Source organism: Symsagittifera roscoffensis, chromosome 1 (assembly GCF_963678635.1).
Source record: "Symsagittifera roscoffensis chromosome 1, txSymRosc1.1, whole genome shotgun sequence".
NCBI classification, from domain to species: domain Eukaryota; kingdom Metazoa; phylum Xenacoelomorpha; order Acoela; family Convolutidae; genus Symsagittifera; species Symsagittifera roscoffensis.
Window position 1 is genome coordinate 28,370,421 of NC_087062.1, and position 16,339 is coordinate 28,386,759.

The window sequence follows — 16,339 nt, forward strand, 5'->3', positions numbered from 1 at the left end:
GCAAAAGTACACAAACAAGGCACACCTTTTCGTCCCGTCCTTTCTTTACCTGGTAGCTCATATGACAACCTAAATAAAACATTGGCAAAGTATTTTGATGAAAGTGAGGGGGCAAACATAGAAACGAACACTCAAATGGCCAGGGAGATCTTGGAGAAAACTGAGTTGGACTCTGACGAGAGTATAATCTTTCTTGATGTAAAGAGTTTGTACACTAATGTCCCGCTCAAGGAAGCGGTTGAAAGAGCCCTGAGATTATATGAGCAATTCAACCCTCCGGAAACATCTCGTAAGACTATGAAAAACTACTGAATTTGGCAGCGAGTAAGGTTAACTTTAAATGCAATGGTTTGTGGTATGTACCAAAAGACTGTTTAGCAATGGGCGCCTCCCTTGCAGTAATATTGGCCAATTTGTGGCTCAAATAATACGAACCTGCATAAAAAAGAAGCACCAAAATTGACTGTGCTAAGTGAGGGTAACAAGGAAGTGTGCCCTAGATGTCAGAAAAAGGTGACATATTGGACAAAAGGGGTAGAATGCGAAGCTTGTTTGAATTGGTACCACTTAGGGTGTGGTAACATATCGGAATCCGAATACGCAGACATCGCTGAAACAGTATGATATTGCGTGACTTGCAAAAAACAACAGCAAGCAGATCGGACTGAGAATGGTGTTAAAGTTTTTCTAAGATATGTGGACGACATAGTTAGAACGATCAAGGGCGATACTGGGTTAGTTCTCGAGGCTGCCAATAAGCTGCATCCGAACGTTCAGTTCAACATAGAAGAACTTGATAAAAACGGTTATTTGGCCTTTTTGGACTTAAATGTCAAGGTGGATTCAGCAAAAAAGATCACATGTGGTTGGTACCAAAAACCCACTGATACCGACACCATTCTAAATTTCAGAGGCTGCGCACCTTTGCAGTACAAAAGAAACGTTATTAAAGGGACGGTTCTTAGGGTTTTCAGAAGTACTTCAACATGGCAATAGTTTGACCAGGCATTGGAAAAGAAAACGGAAGCAATAGATAGAAAATCAATATCCAAAAAATTGGTCTGACAGGGTAGTGCTTGAAACTCTTAACAAGATCATTGAGGGAAAGAAAAATTTAGAGGTGAAGGCATCAGAACCGAGAGATGATAAATGGTTGAAAGACTCACCACCCCTTCTTACAATGCAATATCGAGGCAATCCATCTCAACTGTTAGCTGCAAAGGTTCGGCTAATATCCGTGGCACAAATAATTTTTAAAACAAGAAAATTGAAAACATGCTTGCCATCCCTCAAAACTTCCTTTGCTCGTGAACTGAGATCCAAAGTGATGTACAAGCTTACATGTAGTAGATGTAACTCCACTGAGTCGGCCAGACGGTCCGACATTTAGCCACGAGGGTCGATGAACACCGCAAAGGGACTCCCCAGTAGGACAACACTTGTTAGAATGTAATAAGGAGGTAGGCGATACTGCTGAGCTGAAGTCAGAGATTATAGACCAAACAGCCAACACTCATAAGCTACTGACACTAGAGGCTTTGCATATTTGGAGGGAGAGGCCGAAGATCAACATATGCGATGAATTCAGGAGCCGGGAATTAACACTAAAATTATAGTCTATGTATAATATGGCTGAAAGTCAAAAACTGACATGTCAGAATCAAAAATATTCCAAATCGAAATAGTCCCAAATTTTATAACCATGAAAGAACAAATAACTAAAAAATCTCAGAAATTTACAGGAAAATGTTATTTATGATTACGTAATGATACTATGTAATTACAGTTGTTCAAATTTGATTGGTTAAAAAGTTTTAGAGCCTTTTTAGGCTTGTTTCTCATTTTTCAGATCTTTGATCGCTTTGTAAATAATGTAAAAAATTGTAATCCTGATGATGCACAAAATGTGCAAAAACGTTTGAATTAACATTTTAAATTTCTTATATATGTTTGTTATTAAGTTCACTTCTACACCATTGTTCTTTTTTTGTCACGTTTACACTGTTATTTTTTGGTATCGTCCAGAATTATTTTGTTCTTTTTTTGGTATCGTCCAGAATTATTTTGTTCTTTTTTTGGTATCGTCCAGAGTCAACTCGCTGCTCATGACTATTGGACTTGAATAGTATCTGAATTCTTCTTAGTTTGTCAGTAAACTTCAATACAAGCTGTCTGTTGATTTCGTTGTCCAAAGGAAATATGATTATTCATATCGTATTGACCAAGGCGTTTCATACTTATTACTGTGCTTTGAACGCCAATAAAATCGAGAATATTATTGATCGCATTAAAGTTTTTTGTTAGGAGTTCATCGGCTGTATTATCACTGGCTTCTGGAATGCCGTTAACTCTGATTCCATTGACTCTGTTTTCGTTCGACTCGTCTCGCAATTTTACCACCAAATTATGTTGACATTACAGATATTGGTTCTCTGAAGAAAGGCCTTCTTCGATAGTTTCGGAATTATTTCACTTTATATTTTGTTGAAGATGTTACCTGCACTTGGAAAATGCATTGTGATTGTGTACAGTACAACTGCAGAAACTTAATAAGAAAATTACCAATTTGAGGATCATCTCAGAGGGTCGATTAATAATAATAATAATCATAATAATAATCATAATAATAATAATAATAATAATCATAATAATCATAATAATCATAATAATTCCCAATGCTCTCTCCTCCGCTGCTAAAACATAAAGACTTTTGGCAGCTTTAACAGTTCCTAATGACTGCGCATACGTTTTCTCGTGTCTCATCGCTTTGATATCGTGTTGCTTATTCTAGATAACTTGGTATGATTGGAAAACTTTTACCGGAAACTCGGTGACCTTGTCGAGAGCAGAGACTTTGTTTAGAAACTCTTTTTCAGGCAAGGGATAGGTAACATCGCACGCATTATCGGCACAAGCGTTCCAATTTTGTAATAGATTTCTACTTAGCTTTTTGAGAACATGTATTTCCTCTGCCTGAAATTCGGTGCACTCCGTGGTCATATGCAATACTTCGCAACACTTGTAGCAGTCGCCTACTTCGGTCACCTATGAGGAAAAATAGGCCCTATAACCATTGGCTCAAGAGTCAGGGACGCTATCTCTTGTGTTTTTCTACCTCGAACGGACGGAGCCAATTCGGTTCACTTGCGACATGAGACTAAAAACCCGTTACATCTTAAAGGCCACTACCAAACCCCCCCCCACTCTAGAAAATAAGAACGTCCCCATACTTGGGTCTCAAAGTCCCAAAATACACGAACGCTGTTAAAAACAGGGTCGGAACAATCCGTACAGTTACTTTTTATTAGACAGTGGAACTTTGATTCATTTCAGATGGATCAACCTACAACTTTCCTTACCTCAACATAACAATCATAAAACACACTCAAGAAAATTAAATTGGGTACTCACATACCAGCACACTCGAGAATTAGAGGTAACTACATTAGAAAGCAACTTGAGAATAATCAGGAAATTAAGTTTGGTTCAATAAGTTCTAATCGAACAAGTTTTATCTCAAGAATGGAGTTTTGGTTCTGGACCATTGGGACACCTTGGTTGTCCACCTTTTGACCGATGGTTCACTCTGGTCCAACTGATTTTCGATGTTCTTTGTTTTCTGTATCAAGATAGGACAGCTCTACTCTCGTGTTATTTAGATGTCGCAAATTGCGAATAGCAATTTCCCGCTGCTTAAATTGACCACTTTCCCGCGATTATTATCCGGTCGTTCTGATCTTGCATTTCTGAGACTTTCAGTTTTCGCAAGAAAGTTGAGCATGACAGACTCAATTCGATTTTTTGAAAAATTAAATTCCATCCCAAATTTACGTAGTTCGTATTCCTCAAGGTCAAACTTCCAAATATGACCGACTTGCACATAAGCCCGGACTCAAGATCGATATCCTCATCGCGTGTTGTCGCCTGCCAGTGAGTCTCCAGACGACTGAGTAATGCTCAAGATACAGTCCAGTGGTCATTTACAGAAGTTTGCAGCAGACTTAAGTTTATCTACACCCCAAAATTCACAACCATATAAAATTGTCACACTAGCGCTGAACAGAAATTAAATTTTTCATATACCTGCACCTTAAATCTCCGCTTTTGAGGCTTATGATTAAAATTTATTTTGTCCTATTCTATCAGGAAACTGTCATGCAACATTTCGATTTAATTAATAACTATAGCATATTAATAACAATACTTTGTTTCGTTAAAATTTCTTTTTCGTGACCTCAGATATCATCCGAGTTCACACTCGAGCCCCATACTTCCCTCACAAGACTCAAGAAACCCACATTGAGCTCCCGGCTCACTTTGTATTCCTAGCCTTCGAAGTGCTAGGACCCGATGAATTTGACACCGTGATCTGCCTTAGCAGCGCTTCCTCATCATCAGAGCTGATCACGATTTCTTCCCATGCTTTCAGTTGTTCGAAGGATCGCATCCACTCCTTCTGCTCCTGCAAAATCATTGCCTGATTTGGCAAACCTTTCACTTTCAATTCCCTGTTCAAGCAAAATGAATTGTGCAGGCTCAAGCTCCCGTTCTTCGCCAAGTCCTCCTCCAGTATCGATTCTCTTGCTTTGGTATTATCTCTAGACACCCTACCGACTCTTTTCCAACCTGTCGTCATCGAATTTCGATGGGTCAGCAGACGTCTCTTGAAGACACCCGGTCCTATATCTGCCAGGAACTGTCGATATTCCTTCTGATATTTCTTCATGTGATCTTTCGTCACCATGTACAACCAAGATATTAACGTCGCTCGAAACCACGGAAAGAACCTTATGCGGCTCCATACGTGCCTGACTTCCATTGGTATGGCGAATACCTTGCATACACTCTCAAACAACTCAAGTCTCCTGCTGTAATCTATAGCGTATATCGATTCCGCCGTTGGTGTTTTCGACTCCCTATATTTCGTTACGTTTCCTCGATCCATCGTAACGCCAACATCTTACTTACTACCAAGATGGTCACCTTCTGCTGCTGATCGGGTAACCCGATTGACCGAATTTCTTCTACATCCCACACTAAACAAAGGTTTGAATGCTCCGGGTACCACACTGTCTGTGCCAAGCAGCAATGACATGAGCATTCCCCATGTGTAATCTCTATGCTTCGGAGATTGGGTTCTCCCGAGGCTTCCAGCAGAGGCTCTAGCTCCATCATTTTCTCGTGCGTCATATCATTTTCCTCCTGCGCTGGGACACTATTCATTGGCTTCCCGATGGCATTCTGTCTCTCAAAACCACTTGTGTTTTCGTCTCCTAAGCTCAAGAGTTCTTCTCCCCAGATCTCACTCAAGTCGTCTCTTTGTGCCCTTGGCACCGTTCCCAAGATCTTCCTCAACAGCCTATCTGAATGATGCGACATCCGAGCCAATTGCACGCACTTGGGTACCGAGAAGGCCTTATCCACTGGTATCCTTTGGCTGGATACCTCCACCATTGCCATGTACAATGGATAATGGCTCCCACATAGGTTGGCCATTGTTGATCCCACCAAGGACTTCGCATTTAAAGGCAGACCATAAGCTTCGCTCACGGTAAATCCCATCTCCGCCTCTAGACCAATCTCCCACCCTCTGATATGTTTCTGGGTGGTTTGCAACGCCCCCGGCCACGACTCCACGCTTAGCGCAGTCACCAAATGGTGTTCAGACTCCAGCATCTCCAGTGACTGTAGACTACACATTCTAGAGAAGAACCCCAGCGCCGTTGCTATATTCACTGTAGTGTTTGTATAGCACTCAGCCATTATCTGCACCTCGCTCTTCTCTCTTTCTGTTATGTCACCAAACCAAGCAACTAGATCTTCTCTCTGGAAAGATTGTATTCTGACACATGATCGTCCATCACAGGTGTGCCCTCCACCTCCGCACGTCAAGTCAGGACAGTTGCCAGGTTCCAACTTCGTTTTTGATCCCAGCTTACTCGTTGCTTCGCCCGACTCTTTACTCTGTGGTAGAATCAATTTGCGTATTACGTTCAAAGTTCCCAGGTCCTCATCTTTTGATGGTGTTAGCCTCACCCGTTCCGCGACTTCTTCAATCAAGCTCGCATGGGGATGTGGAAACCAGGAGGGTCTCAACAATTTCCAAACCGTCCTCAAATTCGTAGTCATTATGCCATTTCCATTCCCCATCCTTAATTCCACTCTTTTCCTCGAGCGCGGCACGCTTATTACCTTGGGTTTCGCCTCAAGTAGCAGGCCCAGGCTCGGTTTCTCCCTTTCCATTGAATTGATTACGATTATCTTCTCCGTCCAAAACTTCAACAGCTCCGTCACCTCGTGATTCCTGTGAGCGTTCCCGGCCTCTGAATTCAAGAAAGGGTTGTACGCTATTCCCAACACTCCAGACACGTATTGATATTCTCCCTTTTTATTGGGTCTCGAATAATCCTCAGCCAAGGCTAAGTTGCGATGCACATCATGCCCCTCTTCAAATTTCTTGTTGTGGAATCTTCGTATCTCATCGAGTTTCCCATGATTCTCTAGGGATTGCCTCGAGTCATCTCCTTCTCGATCCCCGTACTCTAGTACACGTTCAGTATGACGGTGGAGACTCTTCTCTCTATGGTTTTGCTCCCCATGGCCTTCTGATGACACGCTTGGACGGTGCTATTAGTCATTACGGACATTATATACCTCATGAAACAAGGAAACAAGTGGCATCTTTTCTTCTCGCCAGACTCAAACCGGAGTTATCTCTCGCGACGTGTTGTACCAGCATCTGATAGACTTCTTTGCTCTTGTTGCCCAATTTCAATTTGTCACGTGATGTCAATACCTCCAATTCTATTCCCACTAGGCTCCACGCGAACATCAGCTGTCCCGCTGTTCTAACGAAGGGATTTGCCATCAGAGGCAATGCGGATGAAGGTGTTCTCATCGCCTCCTCCAAGTAATCCCGCAACAAGCTCTGCCAAGTCCGCTTTTGCTGACTTCCCAATTCTAACTTGTTGATCTCGGCTTTCTGTTGAGTAGCCCAATTGCGACGCTTGCGGGACACCCCATGATCAAGCTTCTTCAGACAGTCCTCCAATTTCTTCATCGTCTCTAGGGCCACCCGCCAAGGTCGAGCCGTATTCCTTGTCGCATTCTTCTCAAGAGGGTCGTTGGTCACTTGTTTGCCAATAGCCTGATATTCGCTCGAGATCCATTCTTTGCCAACATCCACTTCCCATGTTTGTCCATTCGTCGAACCCTTTTTCGAGCCTGCCTTCTGAGGTTTGAAGTCTTCTTCCGTTACCAGACTTGTCGAGACCTCTATCTCTTCCACTACTTTGGCTAGCCTCCTTGGTTCGGAGCTACTCTTGTAGGCTGCAGACTTCCACCGCGTTAGGATCATGGGGGCTGTCTCCCTCAAATTCTTCTCAGAGACAGCATCCACCTACGGGCTGCTCAACTCCTCTATCTCCCGTTTCCTCTTTCGAGACTTCATACCTTTGCTTGGAGGTGTCGTCACTATCATCACTGATTCGATCTCTCTGTCTCGGTCCGACCCTTCCAACTCTTGCCTCCCCCTGCTCAAGCCTTAAGGATATTAGTACTTTTAATCATATTACTAGTCTTAATCTTATCCTCTTCTTTAACTTTAATTAATTTATCACCAGTTTTTTTCTTCAGAGTAGAGCCGTCTTTACATTCATCATCCTTGGTCTTCTGTCGCGTCTCCCTCAACTTGACCATCTTGCTCAGCAACTCTTTTCTTGCCTTTTCATCCAGCCCGGTGCCCATCAACACCGGTTCCCCGAACTTGACCACCGTGTTCCACAGTTCTTCCTTGAAGTTATCTAGCGTGGTCTCACTCTTCGTCTCATGATTAAATTCACTCAAGAAATTCCGCCAAGCCTTCTCATCCAGAGTCTTGTTCCCCTCAAACGTGTTCTTCTGGCTCTCTTCTGTACTCAAGAAAATCATCCCCATGTTGGAAGTCTCGCTTGTCAATGGTAGTTCCAGGTTCTTACGAGGGGATGAGGTCAGAGGTGGCGTGGCAGTGTCCGCCCAATCGTCTCCGCTCAGGTCCTGCAGTAGCTCCTGGGCGGTGAAATCCTCCTCAGCTGGTTTCGGCTCAGGTGTATTCCCCACTTCCATTTCCTCTCCTGTTTCACTGAGAGTTTCATTCATGCTTTCTTCTTCAAGTATCTTCCTAAATCGGTCTTCTACGGGGCCGCTTCTCTTGTCCCCAGGGGTGCCTACTGATAGGGATGAGGGTGTCCCTGGGTCTTGCTTCTTGTATTCCGTCTTCCTAAATCGGTCTTCTACGGGGCCGCTTCTCTTGTCCCCAGGGGTGCCTACTGATAGGGGTGAGGGTGTCCCTGGGTCTTGCTTCTTGTATTCCGTCAGAGCCACATATAACAAGCCTGCCGCATCCAGCTCTTTCCCTTCTTGTTTCATTTCCACCTGTTCTAATCCGTAAGGCGCCCGGTACTTTCTTGTGGCAAACTTCATCTCGTCCTTCAGCGCGATGTGCCCTTCTTCTACAATCATCCTGCCATCATCCCATATCGGTGATGTGTTCTCCAAGTTCGCCTGATCGAGCGTTCTCAAGATATCCCGCACCTCGAATTTTGGAGGCATTGAGCATCTCATTTTCGTCGCTTGAGTCATCCATGAGTTTATCTTGATATCACAGTTGTGGAAGTAGACCGCTGCTGTATACCCAACGAACAAGGGGTCCCAGCCATCGGTGAATTCCTCTTGCTGCCTCTCTATCGTAGCTCTTGCGAACAGGGATGGGACCACCAGGGAGCTAATCATCCCCAAGGTCATTCTCCTGACTGTTGGAAACTCAGGAATGGTTGCGGGCAAGATTTCCTTCTCTAGTATCGCCTCTAGCTCCCTTTTTACTAACTCGAAGCTCTTTTTTCCACGCGGGGACCCTCAGGATCTCTTGTCCATTCGCCATTAGGGGATTCAGATTCCAGAACTTGGGATAAGACTCGATGGGGCCTTCACGTTTTCCCCCCATCCTGCATTGCAGTTGCCCGCGGAAGTTAAACACTACCAACTCGGGATCTTTCACCTTCCCAAAGAGCACTGTATTACTCATTCGTGCCCTCAGCACCTCTTGTCGACACCAGTTCAGTGCCGTCCCATCCAACACGCTTTTTAAGCTGACGTGCACCACTGAATTGCGATATGCCGCCACTAGAGGGTCCGGAAAAGCGTACGTAACCGCTGGTCCGTAAATACAAGTTACCTCCTCTAGTCCCCTGATCATTCCCACTGGGTCAGATCTCATCGCCAGGCATAGATCGGTCAGTAGAGGGATACCACCATTCGCCTCCCTCCATTCATCTCTCGTCTTTGGATTGTTCTCCTCACCGGTCATGTGTCGGTTTTGCATCAGAAAATACTCCACCAGCAACTTCTTCAGTCCTGCAGCGCACTTGTACGAGTAGGTGTCTATACTTGAGTGGGTATTTTTCATCGACAGGGGCTCCCCATATTTCATCAGCCGATGAAATGACACCAATTCGCCATGAGTCAGGAGCACCAGTTCCAGATACCCATCAATTCGAAGTGTCTCTAAACCCCGACTGAATATGTACGCAGGACCCATGTTAAACAGGTACCTTGGGTAAACTAAGTTTAGGGCTAGCAAGAGGCTTATAGGCATGCTCAATAGTTCTTGCACAAAGGCCCCAAAAATGGTCTCTTTCGCAAAAAACACTCCAGCCATGCATTTTTTTTCCCAACAAGGACTCAAGAAGTTCAGGATCTCGTGATCTTTCCTCGTCCTCAGCTCACCTTTTGCATGCTCCCTCCAGAATCCTCCAATGGTGACTTCGTTCGCTGCCGTGACGAACCTAGCCACCGTCATCTCCTTACTCTCGGCTACCTCCAATTGTTCCTCAAGAAATTCCCAGATCTGCTTCACGAGAGGTGGGGCACTCTCCCTTGTCTTGTCCGTAGCATTCTCTAGCCTTGGGGTTAGAAACAGCCACCTGCCTCTCTCTTGTGTTAGTCGATATACCATCGCTTCCAGTTGTTTTTCAGTCGCAGCCACATTCTTTCTTTCGTTGCTTGGTCCCCTCGATTTGCTAGTGGAGCTCGTGATGGTCAAGTCAATAACTCGGAACCATAGGCTGGCTGTCAGGTGACTTATTATTGGGTGGTCATCCCCTATTATCGGACTGAACTTCAGTTGCCTGCCGAGATTCGAGATCTCAAGTAAGAGGACGTCATCCGATACAATGAGGATGTCTGCTAATTCAAAAAATCCCCTCAATGCGTGGGACACGTCCGCCCACGCCGCTGCCAGTTCTGACTTCCGAAGTCTCAAGTTCGTGGGTTCCAGCTTCCGATTGGGGGCTGCCCTCAGAATCCGCGATGCGTTCCCTTGGGCTATTAGGATCAAAATGGCATACACAAACTGCAGAGCATGAGGCATGCTCGCGTATCCGGGGGACGTCGTGAATACCACTTTCGTCTTAGGTCCAAACCGAGAACTGACATTTTCCTGCACCTCGTTCATCGCGGCAAACAACGTCTGGATATCCTCCCAGATTTTCTTTGGCGTAGGCTCATCACCTTTCAACTGCTCTAGAAGCCCAGCCGCATGCAGGTGATCGTTCATTCCTGCGAACAGCAGTAGCTCTGGTTCAAAAGACATCTCTGACTTTATCGCCACCACCAGGGTCAACATCTGGTTCAACTCTGCACCTGGCAGCGAGCATACCAGAGTTTCCGGCCAGAACAACTTGGGAGACGTTCCCTCGAAATCCGATCCCGTCACGATGATCACCCTTGCGGCTGCTGGATCCGCTCTATCATATACTGCCAGTGTCTTGGCCAATTGGGAACTGCCGCAGGGTTTCCCATATCTTGGGTCGTCTGTCATTTTCGCACCCTCGCAAGCGGCGTCTGGTAGTTTCATCTCTTCTGGTTCCAGTAGCTTGTCTACTACCCTCAACTGCGCGGGAGTTGCCAATCTGATTCTGGCGATACTTGTTCGGTGCTTGGGGGCTCCACTATGAGTCCCAGACTCCCCAGCAACTTGAGAGGTCTGTAATTGATCGGTCCCATGACTGATCTCATGGGGATCCCAGTCAGATCAGCCGTCTCCATCATTCTTGCTCTCGAGAAATGCGTTTCATGGGCCTTTAGCCAGTCCACGCAATGGTGTCGACTCAAATCCTCATGTGACACTTGCTTGAGCCCCAGGACTTCCGCCAACTCCTGTCTGCACTCAAGATCCTCCAGGTCCAACTCCTTTACTTTCTCCAGGGAAGGATCGCTCCATCTGGGCGGCTACGTCCAGCAATCTGACGGGAAGGACACTCCTAGGATGTATCTGCCTGATTATCTCGTTCAGGTTCCGCACTTTCTCATTCATTTCCATTGCATGTTGGTCGGCCTTCATGTTATAAGGGGTGGTGCAAACTGTGAGTATGGCGGGATCCAACTGAATCCGCAACTCCTTCAGGATGCAGCTCATCTTACCATGTAGCCTCATGACTTTCCTCGACTCACCTCTGGACACGTCATTGGTCCCCATCATTAGAGTCACTGTGTACATTCTTGCCATCCCTAACATCACAATTGATGCCAACATCTGCGGCGTTGCGGCTCCAGAGAAACTCAAGACTCCAGTCTGCCAGTGCGACTGGATTCGGGTCAGCACCCGTACCAGGCTGTCCACTACACTCAGGTGAACTGCACCCTCCGGTATTCGTGGCTGTGTGTAGTATTCAGCCCAAGACGCGTCATTGAAACAATCCCCTCTCGCCCGCTCCGCCACGTTCCAATCCATGCGTGGTGCATGTGGTATCTGCCATCCGTGTTCTTCTTATAGTATGCGATCACCACACTCCTCACCGGTTACTCCCTCCAAGTCGGGGGTAGCTCCACTCTAGCTGAACTTTCACGATTTCTTAGCTGTAGCCTCTCATTTAATTCCTTAAGACGCGACGAGCTCCCGCTCACCTGACTGCTGCTTGGGGTTGAGCTCGGGGTATATCTCGGCAGTGACACGTCCATCAATGGGCGTATCGGTTGCGTCTCCAAACTGCGCAGGGAGGACGCTGATTCGGTTGGTATCCACACTTCCAGTTTATGTGTTCTTGAGCCGCGCGGTCTAAGTTGAATCGTCCCTTCGACTTGGGAGCCTCATCCTCCTCCATATGTGATTCCGGCCTCGAGCCTGCAACAGCTCGCTCCGTAGTCCTGGTTCCCTTTTCCTTTTGCCTGTCGAGCTCTCGTTGTCGCCGCTGGATCTTTTCAAGTTCCGAATTCAACTGCTCGCAATTCGCCGCGTTCTCTCGCACCCTCTGTTCTTGCTGGTACTCTGCTCTCAACATACCAAGGTCACGCCGCGCCTGGTCCCTCTCAAGGATCGCCTGGTCTCTCTCCAGATTCACTTGATTTCTCTCGAGTTTTGCGCTATCCCGGTCAAGAATCGCTTTATTCTTCTCACTCTGCGCCCTCTCAAGTTCCCTCTTCAGGTTGCTGAGGTCAGGATACGTTTCTTCCGTTTGCTGTGCTCGCGTCATAGAAGGTGGCTTGCTTGTGGATTGGCCCGCGGATCTTGCCGATGATCTGGTCGGTAATGGGAACTCTTTCGCGTCGTACTCAGTGTTGTTGCTCAAGCCAGGATTCCTTGCCAAGTCGAATCCTCTCAACCCTCCATCCACATTCCATGACAGCCACCTGGTCTGTTCTTGATTGGATATGCCTTCTGTGGTGTAGCCGACCATCAAGACAGCCTCTGTCGCGGACTCCCTGCATTCACCTTGCTCCTCTAATTGCAGGATGGCGTTCAACATCACTGCCATCCTCTCGTCCACTTGGGTGTATTCCAGGTCCCTCAAGCGTCTGTACAATTCATCGAGGTAGGCCTCTTTAGCGCCGCAGGCATGGATTTCCAAAATCGATCTGCCAATTTTACGATTTCTAGATGATCTCGCGCACTAACCAACTTGAGTATTACCGTACCAACCAACTTGAGTATAACCGTACCAACCAACTTGAGTATTACCGTACCAACCAACTTGAGTATTAACGTACCAACTTGAGTACTTGAGAAATATCTCTTCAGAATGTTGCTGATCGTAAACTTTGTTCAAGACCTTCTTTTCTCTTTCCAATAAGTGTGTCTGGGCCGTCAACTCGATTTAACAAATCAATCTGAGGGGAGAATCCACTTTTTAAACTAAGGTGTTATGTTCCTAACCTAACCTCCTTTATTGTAGTTAAAACCTTATCCCTCCATTTGCTTTACTAAAATAATTCAGTTGGAAGTTTTTTTAAGAGCATGCAGATTCATTTAATGTTTTAGCACCGTCACTCTTCAAATTTTAATTGTCATGCCAATTACGTTAAAATCCATCTACCTGCTTCGAGATCCCCATGTACCCTTACTCGAGATCCCCAAGTACCCCCAACTCAAGACCTCCGTTGTCCACCCGTAGCTCAGGCGATACTCAAGTAGTATTTCTTGTGTAGCTGTACCATTATCTCCGTTTCTGCGAAGACCACGTGTAGGATGGCATATAACTCCCTTGGGCTCAACTTGCCCCTGTTTGGGTCATAAACAGGCATCGAGACCTCCACTATCCCTCTTTCAATCATGAAGTCTCTCAGCCTCGTTAGTGCTAACATCACGTGCTCAGGATATATCGTATTCCCTTCATTGACCCTCGTCACTAGAAAGCACAGGCACTTGCCTGGGACTTGTGCCATTGAAGGGGGAAGCGCAACCATTCCTCCCAGCCCCGGTCTCTGTCTGAATAGAAACTCCACGTTCTGGTATTCTCTCTTGAAGTCGGCCTCCAGTCTCGATTTGAAGCTCATGTCCGCCGTTATCGCGCTAGTCCTGTCTGACAGAATGAAGTCGCTGTCCATTATCAGGATGTTCTCCGAGTATTCATTGGGTATTTCAAATTTCGTTTTGAAATTTCGTCCTATGGTAGGCTCGGCCTCTTTCTCGCCCAGTTCTAGCCCGTTGGTTTCTCTTACTTCCCTGAGTTTCTTTATCATCAAATTTTCGGTGTGGGTAAGTCCTACACCAACTCCCCGGACAAAAAAAAATATCAATGTCCCCGTCGATGATGCTGGGTCTAAAATATCTGGTTGTATTTCGAGCGGCTTGTCGGTTGCCATCCAACAGAAGAGGGGATCTTCCGTTTTCACGTGTTGTTCTGCTGAGCAATATGTGACCTCTTCATCAATTCTTTTGTCAGGTCCCCCACGAAGGCTTTGCCGTTGTCCGACTGAAATGTCATGGGACAACCATACCGTGATATCCAATGTGTTATCAGGTGGTCACAAGTCTCTTCTGCCGAGGCTGTCTGACACGGCAACGCTTCTGCCAATTTTGTGAAAGGATCTATTATGACCAGTATCTGGTTTTATCCCGATTCTGTCATACAGATCTTCTGATGGACTATCTGCACAACCTCGTTAAATTCCGAGCTTTCAACGGATTTGAGTGGGAACTTCATCTTCCGTGGATCTTTCATTTGCAAGCATGCCAGGCATGCATTCACCCATCTCTCTCTTGTTTTCTCTTGCATGCCACCACCCCATCAGCTGTGTGATAGAGTATATCCTTTTTGTCTTTGTAGAACTGGCTTAAAATCTTGTAGCTGTCTTCTTCTAGGTCCCCTTCTCTTTGGACCCTGTCCGGATCCATGTTGAGAGGTTACTTGCCATCTTGTCATTCTTTTGGACCCGGATTAGATCCGACAGCCTATATCTTGCCTTGACGTGCTCTTTCAGTGCTATTATCTGACCATTCATTTCTCCAGGGTTGTGGATGTCATCCTTCAGTTTTACGCATACTATCCTCCTTATGACCTTCATGTCATCTTCTGGCACCAGATTTGTTCTGACATTTGAGTTGCACGATAGCTCCCTAAATGGTTTCCTCGACACTGCAATTTTCTCAAGTTCTTCACCTCCTCGCACTTCCTGCTGATCCAAGTTGTACGTTCCTGAGGAAGGATCCGTCTGTAGCTCCCTGTCGCGGTGTCTCATCTTCTCTTCCGCCAGTATCATGCATAGACTGTCTGGGTCATCGCTGCTCTTCTCCGGATCTTCATCCCACTCTCCGCACTCCCCGGACAATTTTTCTTCTTCAGCATCTTCTTCCACTGTGGGCCACTCCCCGGACTCTTGCTCTAGTCCAAGGTGTTCAGCCTCCTCCTTAAATTCCACTTTCTTCTTCCTAACCCGAGTCCGCTCAAGTATATCATCAGGGATTTTGTCAACCAATGACTGCACGAACGACTTCTTTCCTATCCAATTTTTCGAGCGGCCTGTCGGTTGCCGTCCAACCGAAGAGGGTAACTTCCGTTTTCACGTGTTGTTCTGCTGACACGTTGACCTACTGGATGCTTTGCCCTTCATCTCCTTTGCTCTTGACATCACGCATCCACTCTAGTATTCTCAAGTTTGTGTTCTCCCTCCTCTCTATCTCGCTCTGCTCCAGATCTGTTTCTTGTTATGCTGTGGAGTAGTCTTCCTTCGGGTAGTGTTCGCTGTCGTTGATTATTTGCCATTCATCGTTTGCCACCAATTCGCCCACACTCAGTACCTCGTCGCCCAATTCATTAGGCCGTATCTTGTCAATCAAGAAGTCATCCCCGTACCTATTCTACCTCATGCCTGTCCGTTTACGGTTACCACTCCTGGTTCCTGCTGATATCGGCAACTCTGGTTTCGTCCATTTTGGCACCTCGTCCTGTTCCGGATCGTTCCAGTCTTCTTCCACAAAGGATTCCGCCTCTGAGTCCGCTTCTATCTTTTCATTATCATCCAAACTCAAGTCCTCGTTGCCATCATTTTTCTCTCTGGTGCCCTTTTCGTTCACCTCGCAAGCTGTTTCCACCAACAGGTACTCGAGTCCCTCCATATTCTGTCGTACGCACCAGTCTTCTGGGGATGGGACATGATATTTCAAGTTTTCAGAATGCGCTGCACGCCCCGTACTCAAGCGGTAAAACCGTCCTTGCTGGTGCACTTCCGTTATCATGAACGGTCCTCTCCATTTCTTACGTAGTTTCTTTGTCCATTTGGGAGGTATAGCATTCTGGAAGACCCAGACGTATTGGCGCACTGCATATGGTTTCGCTTGCAGTATTTTCTCATCGTATTTCTTCCGCTGTCTCATTCGTGCTTGCGCTGTGTTCCTCCTGCAGAGATCGTTTAGTTCCTGCTGTCTCTTAACCACTTCTTTCACATAAGCTTGAGGCGATGTCTTTTTCCCTTTGTATTCTGGGTAAAAGAATGTTAGGCGCATCGCTCTTTCCCTGTCCGTCAACATCTTGAAGGGACCGATTCCTGTTGTTGAGTGTTGCGTACTGTTGTATGCCCCTACCACTTG

General features: G+C 46.1%; 1 protein-coding gene across 1 annotated transcript in view; it reads right to left on the reverse strand.

The window, feature by feature from the left end:
• LOC134842310 (NEDD8-conjugating enzyme Ubc12-like) overlaps nucleotides 1–16,339 on the reverse strand; it is a 398,285-nt gene that overhangs the window by 50,572 nt on the left and 331,374 nt on the right. The gene's annotated exons all lie outside the window — the stretch shown is intronic.